This window comes from Bombina bombina, chromosome 1 (genome assembly GCF_027579735.1).
Source record: "Bombina bombina isolate aBomBom1 chromosome 1, aBomBom1.pri, whole genome shotgun sequence".
In the NCBI taxonomy this organism is placed as follows: Eukaryota; Metazoa; Chordata; class Amphibia; order Anura; family Bombinatoridae; genus Bombina; species Bombina bombina.
Window position 1 is genome coordinate 721,427,409 of NC_069499.1, and position 14,094 is coordinate 721,441,502.

The 14,094-nt window shown below is 44.0% G+C and overlaps 1 protein-coding gene across 1 annotated transcript in view; it reads left to right on the forward strand.

The window, feature by feature from the left end:
* HTATSF1 (HIV-1 Tat specific factor 1) overlaps window positions 1–14,094 on the forward strand; it is a 147,029-nt gene that overhangs the window by 104,038 nt on the left and 28,897 nt on the right. The gene's annotated exons all lie outside the window — the stretch shown is intronic.

Consider the following 14,094-nt stretch of genomic DNA (forward strand, 5'->3'; position numbering starts at 1 on the left):
GACATTCAGCTTCTTCCTGCATGATCCAGGACATCTCTGAAGGGCTCAAAAGGCTTCAAAGTCGTGTTTGAGGAGGGTAACAATCACAGTAGACTGTGGCAGTTGTGACTGTGTTTAAAAAACGTTTTTGTCATTTATTATTCTGTTTTTGTTATTAAGGGGTTAATCATCCATTTGCAAGTGGGTGCAATGCTCTGCTGACTTGTTACATACACTGTAAAAAATTTGTTAGTGTAACTGCCTTTTTTCACTGTTATTTCAAATGTTGTCAAAATGTGTTTCTTTTAAAGGCACAGTAATGTTTTTTATATTGCTTGTTAACTTGCTTTAAAGTGTTTTCCAAGCTTGCTAGTCTGTACAAACATGTCTGAAACAGAGGATACTTGTTCATTATGTTTAAAAGCCATGGTGGAGCCCCATAGGAGAATGTGTACTAAATGTATTGATTTCACCTTAAACAGTAAAGATCAGTCTTTATCTATAAAAGAATTGTCACCAGAGGGGTCTGTCGAGGGGGAAGTTATGCCGACTAACTCTCCCCACGTGTCGGACCCTTCGCCTCCCGCTCAAGGGACGCACGCTAATATGGCGCCAAGTACATCAGGGACGCCCATAGCGATTACTTTGCAGGACATGGCTGCAATCATGAATAATACCCTGTCAGAGGTATTATCCAGATTGCCTGAATTGAGAGGCAAGCGCGATAGCTCTGGGGTTAGACGAGATACAGAGCGCATAGATGCTGTAAGAGCCATGTCTGATACTGCGTCACAATATGCAGAACCTGATGACGGAGAGCTTCAGTCTGTGGGTGACGTCTCTGAATCGTGGAGACCTGATTCAGAGATTTCTAATTTTAAATTTAAGCTTGAAAACCTCCGTGTATTGCTTGGGGAGGTATTAGCTGCTCTGAATGACTGTGACACAATTGCAGTGCCAGAGAAATTGTGTAGGCTGGATAAATACTATGCAGTGCCGGTGAGTACTGATGTTTCTCCTACATTGGTGTATCCGGTCCACGGCTTCATCCATACTTGTGGGATATTCTCTTCCCCTACAGGAAGTGGCAAAGAGAGCACACAGCAGAGCTGTCCATAAAGCTCCCCTCAGGCTCCGCCCCCCCAGTCATTCTCTTTGCCGCTCTGAACAAGTAGCATCTCAACGGGGGTGGTAAGGAGTATGTGGTGTTAGTTGTAGTTTTTTATTTCTTCTATCAAGAGTTTGTTATTTTAAAATAGTGCCGGTTTGTACTATTTACTCTACAGCAGAAAGTGATGAAGATTTCTGTTGAGAGGAGTATGATTTTAGCACCAGTAACTAAAATCCATTGCTGTTCCCACGCAGGATTGTTAACCAGAGAACATCAGTTGGGGGGAACAGTTTGCAGGCTTATCTGCTTCAGGTATGATCAGTCATGTTTCTAACAAGACCATGTAATGCTAGAAGACTGTCAGAAATTCCCTCTGGGATTGCTAAGCCATTTTTTTTTCTTTCTAATAGACTCTGTATAAAATGATGGCTTATATTTAGGGCTCTATGCTGGTTGACACTATTGTGGGCTTTAAAATCGATTGCTTTTTAGCATGTTTTTCACTATAAATAAGGTGTTTTTTCAGACTTTAAAACACTTTTGGGGTTTAATTTCGGCCTGGCACTTATTTGGACACCTAAATCTAGTCAGAAAGGCCCCTCCACTCTAGAATGAAGAGGGAGGAGGCCTAATTTTTAGGCCTAAATTGTGCAGTTGTTTTTGCCTAGGCAATCCATGCAGCTTCATGTGGGGAGTCAAGAGGCATCATAAAAGACTCCAGGGAGGCTTATTTCCTGCTAAAATAATCCCTAATGAAGGTAAAAGGCTACAGTGAAATCTGTGGCTAGTACTGTAGTGTGTTAACTGGTTAATAACTGTTATTAACTCCGGTTTGGGCATTAAGGGGTTAATTGATCTGAAAATTTGTGTGCAATCTTTTCAAAGCATTAAGACTCTGTGGTGAAAATTTCATTAAAATCGGATGTTTATTTCATGTTTTTTTTTTTATGTTTCAGTAAAAAAGTGTGTATTAAGGGGTTAATTGATCTGAAAATTTGTGTGCAATCTTTTCAAAGCATTAAGACTCTGTGGTGAAAATTTCATTAAAATCGGATGTTTATTTCATGGTTTTTTGATATTTCAGTAAAAAAGTGTTCTTTTTTATTATTTAAAGAGACAGTAACGTTTTTGTCAAAAATAATTTTTATTCCATTATAGTTCTGTTTAAGTCTGTTAAACATGTCTGAGTCTTCAGATAGCCTATGTTCTGTATGTCCAAAGGCCAAGGTGGTTCCCCCATTAAATTTATGTGTGAAGTGTGCCATAGCGTCCAAACAGCTTAAGGACAGTACAATCACACTTAAAAATATAGCCCAAGATGATTCTTTAGCTGAAGGTAGTGAAAATAGCTTGCTTTCCTCTCCTTCTGTGTCAACACCAGCTATGCCCACGCAGGCGATGCCCAGTACATCTAGCGCACCAATTGCGATTACTATGCAACAGTTAGCAGCAGTAATGGATAATTCTATCGCAGCATTTTTATCCAAACTGCCAGCTTTCCTAGGAAGCGTGATTGCTCAGTTTTAAATACAGAAAATGAGCAAGTAGACGCAGAGGATAATTTATCTGTAGTGCCCTCACATCAATCTGACTTGGCAGTGAGGGAGGGCTTGTCTGAGGGAGAAATTTCTGACACAGGAAAAGTTTCTCAGCAGGCAGAGCCTGATACCATAGCATTTAAATTTAAGCTAGAACACCTCCGCGCTCTACTTAAGGAGGTCCTGGCTACTCTTGATGATTGTGACCCTTTGGTGGTCCCAGAAAAATTGTGTAAAATGGATAAATTCTTAGAGGTCCCAGTACACACTGATGCGTTTCCGATACCTAAGAGGGTGGCGAATATAGTGAATAAGGAGTGGGAGAAACCAGGTGTACCTTTTGTTCCCCCTCCTATATTTAAGAAAATGTTCCCCATTGTTGACCCCAGAAGGGACGCGTGGCAGACGGTCCCTAAGGTAGAGGGGGCAGTTTCAAAGTTAGCTAAGCGCACAACTATACCAATAGAAGACAGTTGCGCTTTCAAAGATCCTATGGATAAAAAATTAGAAGGTTTATTTAAGAAAATTTTTGTTCAACAAGGTTTTCTTCTTCAACCAATTTCTTGCATTATTCCTGTAACCACTGCAGCTGCTTTTTGGTTTGAGGAATTAGAAAACTCGCTCCAGAAGGAGACTTCTTAGGATGAAGTCATGGATAGAATTCACGCCCTGAAGTTGGCTAATTCTTTCATTACAGATGCCGCTTTTCAGTTAGCTAAATTAGCGGCGAAAAATTCTGGTTTCGCAATAGTGGCGCGTAGAGCGCTTTGACTAAAATCGTGGTCGGCGGATGTGTCGTCCAAAACAAAATTGTTTAATATTCCTTTCAAGGTAAGACCCTATTCGGGCCAGAGTTGAAAGAAATTATTTCAGATAAACATTTTGGAATTGAGAGCGATATTCAATGCGCTCCAGGCATGGCCTCAACTAGCGGAGGCCAAATTCATCAGTTTTCAGTCGGACAACTTGACGACTGTTGCGTACATCAATCATCAGGGGGGAACAAGGAGTTTCCTGGCGATGAGGGAGGTATCCATGATCATCAAATGGGCAGAGGATCACTCCTGCCATCTATCAGCAATTCACAACTGGGAAGCGGATTATCTGAGTCTTCAGACTTTCCATCCGAGGGAGTGGGAACTCCACCCGGAGGTTTTTTGCTCAGCTGACCCAGCTATGGGGCATTACAGATCTGGATCTGATGGCGTCACGTCATAACTTCAAAGCTACACGTTACGGGTCCAGGTCCAGGGATCCCAAGGCGACATTGGTAGATACCTTAGTAGCGCCTTGGTCGTTCAATCTAGCTTATGTCTTTCCACCATTTCCCCTTCTCCCCCGGCTAGTAGCCAGGATCAAGCAGGAGAAGGCTTCGGTAATTCTAATAGCTCCTGCGTGGACACGCAGGACTTGGTATGCAGACCTGGTGAATATGTCACCAGGAAAATTTACCATAAGATATGGCGGAAATATCTTTGCTGGTGCGAATCCAAGGGTTACTCATGGAGTAAGATTAGGATTCCAAGGATACTATCTTTTCTCCAAGAAGGATTGGAGAAAGGTCTGTCAGCTAGTTCTTTTAAGGGACAGATATCTGCTCTGTCTGTTTGGTTACACAAGCGTCTGGCAGCCATGCCAGATATTTAGGGTTTGTACAGGCTTTAGTCAGAATCAAGCCTGATGGAGTCTAAATTTAGTTATTTCAGTTCTTCAAGGGGTTCCGTTTGAACCTCTACATTCCATAGATATTAAGTTACTATCTTGGAAAGTTTTGTTTTTTTGTAGCTATTTCTTCTGCGAGAAGAGTTTCTGAATTGTCTGCTTTGCAGTGTAATTCACCCTATCTGGTGTTTCATACAGATAAGGTCGTTTTACGTACCAAACCTAGTTTTCTTCCAAAAGTGGTTTCCAATAAGAATATCAACCAGGAAATAGTTGTTCCTTCTCTGTGTCCTAATCCAGTTTCTAACAAGGAACGTCTGTTACACCATCTTGATGGGGTTCGTGCTTTAAAGTTTTATCTAAAAGCAACTAAAGACTTCAGACAAACATCGTCCTTGTTTGTCGTCTATTCTGGCAAGAGAAGTCAAAAGGCGACTGCGACCTCTCTGTCTTTCTGGCTGAAAAGCATCATCCGGTTGGCTTATGAGACTGCTGGAAGGCAGCCTCCTGAACGAATTACAGCTCACTCTACTAGAGCTGTGGCTTCCACATGGGCTTCCAAGAATGAGGCTTCTGTTGAACAGATTTGTAAGGCAGCGACTTGGTCTTCACTGCATACGTTTGCCAAATTTTACAAATTCATTACTTTTGCTTCTTCGGAGGCTATTTTTGGGAGAAAGGTTTTGCAAGCAGTGGTGCCTTCCGTTTAGGTTACCTGACTTGTTCCCTCCCTTCATCCGTGTCCTAAAGCTTTGGTATTGGTTCCCACAAGTATGGATGAAGCCGTGGACCGGATACACCAATGTAGCAGAAAACAGAATTTATGTTTACCTGATAAATTTCTTTCTCCTACGGTGTATCCGGTCCACGGCCCGCCCTGGCATTTTGGTCAGGTTTAAATTTATTTTTTGTAAACTACAGTCACCACTGCACCTTATGGTTCTCCTTTTTCTCCTAACCGTCGGTCGAATGACTGGGGGGCGGAGCCTGAGGGGAGCTTTATGGACAGCTCTGCTGTGTGCTCTCTTTGCCACTTCCTGTAGGGGAAGAGAATATCCCACAAGTATGGATGAAGCCGTGGACCGGATACACCGTAGGAGAAAGAAATTTATCAGGTAAACATAAATTCTGTTTTTTACAATACCTAAAAGGCTTGCAGAAATTATTAGTAAGGAGTGGGATAGGCCCGGTGTGCCCTTTTCCCCACTTCCTATATTTAGAAAAATGTTTCCAATAGATGCCACTACACGGGAATTATGGCAGACGGTCCCTAAGGTGGAGGGAGCAGTTTCTACTTTAGCAAAGCGTACCACTATCCCGGTTGAGGACAGTTGTGCTTTTTCAGATCCAATGGATAAAAAAATTAGAGGGTTACCTTAAGAAAATGTTTATTCAACAAGGTTTTATTTTACAGCCCCTTGCATGCATTGCGCCTGTCACTGCTGCGGCGGCATTCTGGTTTGAGGCCCTGGAAGAGGCCATCCATACAGCTCCATTGACTGAAATTTTTGACAAGCTTAGAACTCTTAAGCTAGCTAACTCATTTGTTTCTGATGCCATTGTTCATTTGACTAAGCTAACGGCTAAGAATTCCGGATTCGCCATCCAGGCGCGTAGGGCGCTATGGCTTAAATCCTGGTCAGCTGACGTGACTTCAAAGTCTAAATTACTCAACATTCCTTTCAAGGGGCAGACCTTATTCGGGCCTGGTTTGAAAGAAATTATTGCTGACATTACTGGAGGTAAGGGTCATACCCTTCCTCAGGACAGGGTCAAATCAAAGGCCAAACAGTCTAATTTTCGTGCCTTTTCGAAATTTCAAGGCAGGTGCAACATCAACTTCCTCTGCTTCAAAACAAGAGGGAACTTTTGCTCAATCCAAGCAGGCCTGGAAACCTAACCAGTCCTGGAACAAGGGCAAGCAGGCCAGAAAGCCTGCTGCTGCCTCCAAGACAGCATGAAGGAGCGGCCCTCTATCCGACAACTGATCTAGTAAGGGGCAGACTCTCTCTCTTCGCCCAGGCGTGGGCAAGAGATGTTCAGGATCCCTGGGCATTGGAGATCATATCTCAGGGATATCTTCTGGACTTCAAAGCTTCTCCTCCACAAGGGAGATTTCACCTTTCAAGATTATCTGCAAACCAGATAAAGAAAGAGGCATTCCTAAGCTGCGTACAAGATCTCCTTGTAATAGGAGTGATCCATCCAGTTCCGCGGACGGAACAAATACAGGGGTTTTATTCAAATCTGTTTGTGGTTCCCAAAAAAGAGGGAACCTTCAGACCAATTTTGGATTTAAAGATCCTAAACAAATTCCTCAGAGTTCCGTCATTCAAGATGGAAACTATTCAAACCATTTTACCCATGATCCAAGAGGGTCAGTACATGACCACAGTGGACTTAAAGGATGCCTACCTTCACATTCCGATTCACAAGAATCATCATCGGTTCCTGAGGTTTGCCTTTCTAGACAGGCATTACCAATTTGTAGCTCTTCCATTCGGGTTGGCTACAGCCCCAAGAATTTTTACAAAGGTTCTGGGCTCACTTCTGGCGGTCCTAAGACCGCGAGGCATAGCGGCGGCTCCTTACCTGTACGATATCCTGATACAGGCGTCAAGCTTTCAAATTGCCAAATCTCATACAGAGATAGTTCTGGCATTCCTGAGGTCGCATGGGTGGAAAGTGAACGAAGAAAAGAGTTCTCTATCTCCTCTCACGAGGGTTTCCTTCCTAGGGACTCTAATAGATTCTGTAGAAATGAAAATTTACCTGACGGAGTCCAGGTTATCAAAACTTCTAAATGCTTGCCGTGTTCTTCACTCCATTCCGCGCCCCACGGTGGCTCAGTGCATGGAAGTAATCGGCTTAATGGTAGCGGCGATGGACATAGTGCCATTTGTGTGCCTGCATCTCAGACCGCTGCAATTATGCATGCTCAGTCAGTGGAATGGGGATTACACAGATTTGTCCCCTCTACTAAATCTGGATCAGGAAACCAGAGATTCTCTTCTCTGGTGGTTATCTCTGGCCCATCTGTCCAAGGGTATGACCTTTCGCAGACCAGATTGGACAATTGTAACAACAGATGCCAGCCTTCTAGGTTGGGGTGCAGTCTGGAACTCCCTGAAGGCTCAGGGTTCATGGACTCAGGAGGAGAAACTCCTCCCAATAAATATTCTGGAGTTAAGAGTAATATTCAATGCTCTTCTGGCTTGGCCTCAGCTAGCAACACTGAGGTTCATCAGATTTCAGTCGGACAACATCACGACTGTGGCTTACATCAACCATCAAGGGGGAACCAGGAGTTCCCTAGCGATGTCAGAAGTCTCCAAGATAATTCGCTGGGCAGAGACTCACTCTTGCCACCTGTCAGCGATCCATATCCCAGGTGTAGAGAACTGGGAGGCGGATTTTCTAAGTCGTCAGACTTTTCATCCGGGGGAATGGGAACTCCATCCGGAGGTGTTTGCTCAATTGGTTCTCCGTTGGGGCAAACCAGAACTGGATCTCATGGCGTCTCGCCAGAACGCCAAGCTTCCTTGTTACGGATCCAGGTCCAGGGACCCAGAAGCGGCACTGATAGATGCTCTAGCAGCGCCTTGGTTCTTCAACCTGGCTTATGTGTTTCCACCGTTTCCTCTGCTCCCTCGTCTGATTGCCAAAATCAAACAGGACAGAGCATCGGTGATATTGATAGCGCCTGCGTGGCCACGCAGGACCTGGTATGCAGACCTAATGGACATGTCATCCTTTCCACCATGGACTCTGCCTCTGAGACAAGACCTTCTAATACAAGGTCCTTTCAATCATCCGAATCTACTTTCTCTGAGGCTGACTGCATGGAGATTGAACGCTTGATCCTATCAAAGCGTGGCTTCTCCGAGTCAGTAATTGATACCTTAATACAGGCACGAAAGCCTGTCACCAGGAAAATTTACCACAAGATATGGCGTAAATATCTTCATTGGTGTGAATCCAAGAATTACTCATGGAGTAGGGTTAGGATTCCTAGGATATTGTCCTTCCTCCAAGAGGGTTTGGACAAAGGATTATCAGCTAGTTCTTTAAAGGGACAGATTTCTGCTCTGTCTATTCTTTTACACAAGCGTCTGGCAGAAGTTCCAGATGTTCAGGCATTTTGTCAGGCTTTAGTTAGAATTAAGCCTGTGTTTAAACCTGTTGCTCCTCCATGGAGCTTAAACTTTGTTCTTAAAGTTCTTCAAGGGGTTCCGTTTGAACCCCTTCATTCTATTGATATCAAACTTCTTTCATGGAAAGTTCTTTTTCTGATGGCTATTTCCTCGGCTCGAAGAGTCTCGGAAGTTATCTGCCTTACATTGTGATTCTCCTTATCTGATCTTTCATTCAGATAAATTTGTTCTGCGTACAAAACCTCGGTTTTTACCTAAGGTGGTTTCTAACAAGAATATCAATCAAGACATTGTTGTTCCATCATTATGTCCTAATCCTTCTTCAAAGAAGGAACGTCTTTTGCATAATCTAGACGTAGTCCGTGCCTTGAAGTTTTACTTACAGGCTACTAAAGATTTTCGCCAAACATCTAACCTGTTTGTTGTTTACTCTGGACAGAGGAGAGGTCAGAAGGCCTCGGCAACCTCTCTTTCTTTTTGGCTTCGGAGTATAATCCGTTTAGCCTATGAGACTGCTGGACAGCAGCCTCCTGAAAGGATTACAGCTCATTCTACTAGAGCTGTGGCTTCCACCTGGGCCTTTAAAAATGAGACCTCTGTTGAACAGATTTGCAAGGCTGCAACTTGGTCTTCCCTTCATACTTTTTCCAAATTTTCCAAATTTGATACTTTTGCTTCTTTTGAGGCTGTTTTTGGGAGAAAGGTTCTACAGGCAGTGGTTCCTTCCGTTTAAGTTCCTGTCTTGTCCCTCCCATCATCCGTGTACTTTAGCTTTGGTATTGGTATCCCACAAGTAATGGATGATCCGTGGACTGGATACACTTAACAAGAGAAAACATAATTTCTCCAACATAGGTGTGTCCGGTCCACGGCGTCATCCTTACTTGTGGGATATTCTCTTCCCCAACAGGAAATGGCAAAGAGCCCAGCAAAGCTGGTCACATGATCCCTCCTAGGCTCCGCCTTCCCCAGTCATTCTCTTTGCCGTTGTACAGGCAACATCTCCACGGAGATGGCTTAGAGTTTTTTAGTGTTTAACTGTAGTTTTTATTATTCAATCAAGAGTTTGTTATTTTAAAATAGTGCTGGTATGTACTATTTACTCTGAAACAGAAAAGAGATGAAGATTTCTGTTTGTAAGAGGAAAATGATTTTAGCAACCGTTACTAAAATCGATGGCTGTTCCACACAGGACTGTTGAGAGGAATTAACTTCAGTTGGGGGAACAGTGAGCAGACTTTTGCTGCTTGAGGTATGACACATTCTAACAAGACGATGTAATGCTGGAAGCTGTCATTTTCCCTTAGGGGATCCGGTAAGCCATTTTATTACAGACAGTAAATAAGGGCTTCACAAGGGCTTTTTAAGACTGTAGACATTTTCTGGGCTAAATCGATTTATATATAAACATATTTTATACTCCATAGCCTTGAGGAATTATTTTAATCTTGGGAATTTTGTAAAATAACCGGCAGGCACTGTATTGGACACCTTATTCTCTAGGGGCTTTCCCTAATCATAGGCAGAGTCTCATTTTCGCGCCTGTATTGCGCACTTGTTTTTGAGAAGCATGACATGCAGATGCATGTGTGAGGAGCTCTGATACATAGAAAAGACTTTCTGAAGGCGTCATTTGGTATCGTATTCCCCTTTGGGCTTGGTTGGGTCTCAGCAAAGCAGATACCAGGGACTGTAAAGGGGTTAAATATAAAAACGGCTCCGGTTCTGTTATTTTAAGGGTTAAAGCTTCCAAATTTGGTGTGCAATACTTTTAAGGCTTTAAGACACTGTGGTGAAATTTTGGTGAATTTTGAACAATTCCTTCATACTTTTTCGCAATTGCAGTAATAAAGTGTGTTCAGTTTAAAATTTAAAGTGACAGTAACGGTTTTATTTTAAAACGTTTTTTGTACTTTGTTATCAAGTTTATGCCTGTTTAACATGTCTGAACTGCCAGATAGACTGTGTTCTGAATGTGGGGAAGCCAAGGTCCCTTCTCATTTAAATAGATGTGATTTATGTGACACAAAATTTAGAGAAAATGATGCCCAAGATGATTCCTCAAGTGAGGGGAGTAAGCATGGTACTGCATCATCCCCTCCTTCGTCTACACCAGTCTTGCCCACACAAGAGGCCCCTAGTACATCTAGCGCGCCAATACTCCTTACTATGCAACAATTAACGGCTGTAATGGATAATTCTATCAAAAACATTTTAGCCAAAATGCCCACTTATCAGCGAAAGCGCGACTGCTCTGTTTTAGAAAATACTGAAGAGCATGAGGACGCTGATGATATTGTTTCTGAAGGGCCCCTACACCAGTCTGAGGGGGCCAGGGAGGTTTTGTCTGAGGGAGAAATTTCAGATTCAGGGAAAATTTCTCAACAAGCTGAACCGGATGTGATTACATTTAAATTTTAAGTTGGAACATCTCCGCGCTCTGCTTAAGGAGGTGTTATCCACTCTGGATGATTGTGAGAATTTGGTCATCCCAGAGAAACTATGTAAAATGGACAAGTTCCTAGAGGTCCCGGGGCCCCCCGAAGCTTTTCCTATACCCAAGCGGGTGGCGGACATTGTAAATAAAGAATGGGAAAGGCCCGGTATACCTTTCGTCCCTCCCCCCATATTTAAAAAATTGTTTCCTATGGTCGACCCCAGAAAGGACTTATGGCAGACAGTCCCCAAGGTCAAGGGGGCGGTTTCTACTCTAAACAAACGCACCACTATACCCATAGAAGATAGTTGTGCTTTCAAAGATCCTATGGATAAAAAATTAGAAGGTTTGCTTAAAAAGATGTTTGTTCAGCAAGGTTACCTTCTACAACCAATTTCATGCATTGTCCCTGTCACTACAGCCGCGTGTTTCTGGTTCGATGAGCTAGAAAAGGCGATCACTAGTAATTCTCCTTCTTATGAGGAGATTATGGACAGATTCCGTGCTCTCAAATTGGCTAATTCTTTCACCCTAGACGCCACTTTGCAATTGGCTAGGTTAGCAGCGAAAAATTCTGGGTTTGCTATTGTGGCGCGCAGAGCGCTTTGGTTAAAATCTTGGTCAGCGGATGCGTCTTCCAAGAACAAATTGCTTAACATTCCTTTCAAGGGGAAAACGCTGTTTGGCCCTGACTTGAAAGAGATTATCTCTGATATCACTGGGGGCAAGGGCCACGCCCTTCCTCAGGATAGGTCTTTCAAGGCCAAAAATAAACCTAATTTTCGTCCCTTTCGTAGAAACGGACCAGCCCCAAGTGCTACGTCCTCTAAGCAAGAGGGTAATACTTCTCAAGCCAAGCCAGCCTGGAGACCAATGCAAGGCTGGAACAAGGGAAAGCAGGCCAAGAAACCTGCCACTGCTACCAAGACAGCATGAGATGTTGGCCCCCGATCCGGGACCGGATCTGGTGGGGGGCAGACTCTCTCTCTTCGCTCAGGCTTGGGCAAGAGATGTTCTGGATCCTTGGGCGCTAGAAATAGTCTTCCAAGGTTATCTTCTGGAATTCAAAGGGCTTCCCCCAAGGGGGAGGTTCCACAGGTCTCAATTGTCTTCAGACCACATAAAAAAACAGGCATTCTTACATTGTGTAGAAGACCTGTTAAAAATGGGAGTGATTCATCCTGTTCCATTAGGAGAACAAGGGATGGGGTTCTACTCCAATCTGTTCATAGTTCCCAAAAAAGAGGGAACGTGCAGACCAATCTTAGATCTCAAGATCCTAAACAAGTTTCTCAAGGTTCCATCGTTCAAAATGGAAACCATTCAAACAATTCTTCCTTCCATCCAGGAAGGTCAATTCATGACCACGGTGGATTTAAAGGATGCGTATCTACATATTCCTATCCACAGGGAACATCATCGGTTCCTAAGGTTCGCATTCCTGGACAAGCATTACCAGTTCGTGGCACTTCCGTTCGGATTAGCCACTGCTCCAAGGATTTTCACAAAGGTACTAGGGTCCCTTCTAGCGGTGCTAAGACCAAGGGGCATTGCAGTAGTACCTTACTTGGACGACATTCTGATTCAAGCGTCGTCCCTTCCTCTAGCAAAGGCTCACACGGACATTGTCCTGGCCTTTCTCAGATCTCACGGATGGAAAGTGAACGTAGAAAAGAGTTCTCTATCTCCGTCAACGAGGGTTCCCTTCTTGGGAACAATAATAGACTCCTTAGAAATGAGGATTTTTCTGACAGAGGCCAGAAAAACAAAACTTCTAAACTCTTGTCAAATACTTCATTCCGTTCCTCTTCCTTCCATAGCGCAGTGCATGGAAGTAATAGGTTTGATGGTAGCGGCAATGGACATAGTTCCTTTTGCGCGCATTCATCTAAGACCATTACAACTGTGCATGCTCAGTCAGTGGAATGGGGACTATACAGACTTGCCTCCGACGATACAAGTAAATCAGAGGACCAGAGATTCACTCCGTTGGTGGCTGTCCCTGGACAACCTGTCACAGGGGATGAGCTTCCGCAGACCAGAGTGGGTCATTGTCACGACCGACGCCAGTCTGATGGGCTGGGGCGCGGTCTGGGGACCCCTGAAAGCTCAGGGTCTTTGGTCTCGGGAAGAATCTCTTCTACCGATAAATATTCTGGAACTGAGAGCGATACTCAATGCTCTCAAGGCTTGGCCTCAGCTAGCAAAGGCCAAGTTCATACGGTTTCAATCAGACAACATGACGACTGTTGCATACATCAACCATCAGGGGGGAACAAGGAGTTCCCTGGCGATGGAAGAAGTGACCAAAATCATTCAATGGGCGGAGACTCACTCCTGCCACTTGTCTGCAATCCACATCCCAGGAGTGGAAAATTGGGAAGCGGATTTTCTGAGTCGTCAGACATTACATCCGGGGGAGTGGGAACTCCATCCGGAAATCTTTGCCCACATTACTCAACTGTGGGGCATTCCAGACATGGATCTGATGGCCTCTCGTCAGAACTTCAAGGTTCCTTGCTACGGGTCCAGATCCAGGGATCCCAAGGCGACTCTAGTAGATGCACTAGTAGCACCTTGGACCTTCAAACTAGCTTATGTATTCCCGCCGTTTCCTCTCATCCCCAGGCTGGTAGCCAGGATCAATCAGGAGAGGGCATCGGTGATCTTGATAGCTTCTGCGTGGCCACGCAGGACTTGGTATGCAGACCTGGTGAATATGTCATCGGCTCCACCATGGAAGCTACCTTTGAGACGAGACCTTCTTGTTCAGGGTCCGTTCGAACATCCGAATCTGGTTTCACTCCAACTGACTGCTTGGAGATTGAACGCTTGATCTTATCAAAGCGAGGGTTCTCAGATTCTGTTATTGATACTCTTGTTCAGGCCAGAAAGCCTGTAACTAGAAAAATTTACCACAAAATATGGAAAAAATATATCTGTTGGTGTGAATCTAAAGGATTCCCTTGGGACAAGGTAAAAATTCCTAAGATTCTATCCTTTCTTCAAGAAGGATTGGAGAAAGGATTATCTGCAAGTTCCTTGAAGGGACAGATTTCTGCCTTGTCTGTGTTACTTCACAAAAAGCTGGCAGCTGTGCCAGATGTTCAAGCCTTTGTTCAGGCTCTGGTTAGAATCAAGCCTGTTTACAAACCTTTGACTCCTCCTTGGAGTCTCAATTTAGTTCTTTCAGTTCTTCAGGGGGTTCCGTTT